Source organism: Oryzias melastigma, linkage group LG14 (genome assembly GCF_002922805.2).
Source record: "Oryzias melastigma strain HK-1 linkage group LG14, ASM292280v2, whole genome shotgun sequence".
NCBI lineage: Eukaryota > Metazoa > Chordata > Actinopteri > Beloniformes > Adrianichthyidae > Oryzias > Oryzias melastigma.
Window position 1 is genome coordinate 28896085 of NC_050525.1, and position 2752 is coordinate 28898836.

The 2752-nt window shown below is 46.6% G+C and overlaps 1 long non-coding RNA gene across 1 annotated transcript in view; it reads right to left on the reverse strand.

The window, feature by feature from the left end:
- Positions 1–1293: 1293 nt before the first annotated feature.
- The window catches only part of LOC112142703, a 3656-nt gene continuing 2197 nt past the window's right edge, over positions 1294–2752 (reverse strand). Inside the window, exon 3 of the long non-coding RNA XR_002918631.2 lies at positions 1294–1870. This is a non-coding gene — a long non-coding RNA (uncharacterized LOC112142703). The remainder of the gene's footprint in view (positions 1871–2752) is intronic.

Below are 2752 nucleotides of genomic sequence, written 5' to 3' on the forward strand. Positions count from 1 at the left end.
CATCCATCATCTATCCATTCATCATCCATTCATCATTCATCCATCCATCCATCCATCATCCATCCATTCATCATCCATCCATTCATCATCCATTCATCATTCATCCACCCATCCACTATTCATCATCCATCATCAATCATCCATTCATCATCCATCCATCATCCATCCAGCCATCCATCTATCCATCCATCATCCATCCATCCATCCATCTATCCATCCATCCATCCATCATCCATCATCCATCCACCATTCATCACCCATCCACCATCCATCCATCCACCATCCATCATCCATCTTCAATCATCCATTCATCATCCATCCATCATCCATCATCCATCCAGCCATCCATCTATCCATCCATCATCCATCCATCCATCATCCATCCATCTATCCATCCATCCATCCATCATCCATCATCCATCCACCATTCATCACCCATCCACCATCCATCCATCCATTCATCCATCCATCCATCCATCCACCATCCATCCATCTTCCATCCATCCCTCAGACTTAGCGGTGCTGACCCTCATCCAGCTGCTTCATCTCCTGTTGAAAACCGCTCCAATGCATGCTGGAGGTCCTGGCTCGATGAAGCCAACAGAACAACATCATCATCAAAAGAGCAGAGAGGAAATCCTGTGGTCCCCAAACCAGATCCCATCCGGTCTCTGGCTGCAGCTAGAAATTCTGTCCATGAAAACTATGAACACCTTCCACAGGACACCACGGGGAACACGGTCGAACGCCTTCTCCAAATCCACAAAACACATATGGACTGGATGAGCGAACTCCCACGAACCCTCCAGCACCTTGAAAATGGTGTAGAGGTGGTCCACTGTTCCACGACCAGGACGGAAACCGCACTGTTGTTCTTGGATCTGAGGTTCGACTATCGGATAAATTTCACCCTTCGCCACAAAATGGCTGCCAAGATGTGGGTCCTGTGGACATCCCATAACTCCAAACACTTTTTGAGCGCCTCAAGAGATTTTAACAACAGTAACCACATTCATTGTTTGGCGATTTCTATTGCTGTGATGTCATCATTTCTTTTTTTTGGGGGGGGGGTCACAATGCCCAAAAGTCCTTTTCACCAGGTATTAGATATGTGTAAATGTTGGTGAGTTTGTAGCAGGAATTAGATTTTTGCTCAAACATGCAGAAATAAAGAAAACCAATCTGGTTCTTGAGTCCAGGATGGCTACGACTACAGCTGCAGAGAGACAGAACCACAACAGAAGAAAAGTCAATCATTTCAAAGGTTCAAATAAAGTTCACTTGTCAGCCTCCTTCAAAAGGGTTAAAAACTATTTTAATGAGAACTCTTACACAACATCAGAAAAATCAAAGGTCGTGTTTTGGACCTTTCCTAATTTAAATCTCAGTGATTGCCGGCAGAACCGGAGCCTTGAACCTCCCTCTCTGCCTGCAGGCCATCCGGCACGCCGCCGCCCGGATGGACACGCCTCCAGTCTCACGTCCAGCTCTGTCCATCTGTCTTTTAACTGAGATCGGACCGCCAGGCGTCTGCTCGGCCTCTTGCTTTTCAGAACCCTCATCTCCACTCGGGCTGGCCCTCCTCCTGGTCCCGGAGGTCCTGCTCCAAACCTCTGCTGGATTCAGAACTTCAATGGAGCTAACCAAATTACTGAACTGGCATCTGGGTGAGCCGGGCTCCCCCAGCCATCCCCCCCGCAGGAGGCGGGCTGCCATGAGGAAAGAGTCTGTCTGGTTCTGTTGGGCCTTCAGGGGGCCTTCAGGTTCAGCCTGAGCAGGCGGGGGGTTCTGTGGACCCGTGCTGACCTCCATCCCTCTGGTTCTGAGAACCCCGTCTGCCAACCGCAGGAGTCCAGGCGGTGAAGAGGCCCTGCAGGACGAAGGATTACACCAAATGTGAAGATGGGCAGAAGATACAGCACATTTATGCATTTATGATCGTAGAGTTCACCAAAATACTAAATTCTGTTTATTACAACACATAAAATGAATAAAAAAGGGAAATGTTCAAACATTTGGAAGTGCAAGTAAATTCAGATTGTAGTAACACATTACTGCCAGTAGATGGTGCTGTTACTCCCTCAGAATTCCTCCAGGTTTTTACTCAGAAGCTAATATTACTTTTCAAATATGAAAAAATCTATAAATGTAGCATCTATGCTAATTATGAAAAAATATCTAAATAATATATTTTAATTCTTTATCCCATAATTTTACATTTGCATTGATGTATTATGTGATGAAGTATTTTTGCGACAAAGGTCCATGACCTCTACACCAGAGGCCTTCTGCGGCCCCCAGGGTGATCATTTGTGGCCCCCGTCTTCATTTGAAAGGTTAACGTTATTGGCGCGCGCGACTGACATGAATGACACTTGTTGTGTGTAGAGCTGAACGAACCAATCATGGTGGGTATATTGCTCTGGAGGGCGGGACATGGGCGGCTGTCCAGTACCTCCTCACTTATTCATTCATTCCTCCAGCGATGGCGTTTTATTTATGACAAAACTCCATGAAGACATTTGACATCTCCGCGAGCGTATCAAGCATTCCTGGCGGACAAATCAGAACCTCGAGAGGGCTTCCTCCTCCACGAGCAGAAAAGTCCTCGCGTGAGAGACTGAGTGATGCGTGCGCACGAGCAGAATCTGAGTGAGCGCTGATCTCAGCTCAGAAATGAAGGAGGAGCTGTTAATACAGACATTTGAAACGGAATAATAATAGTTTTCTCTAATCCAGAGTTTCTCAGTTA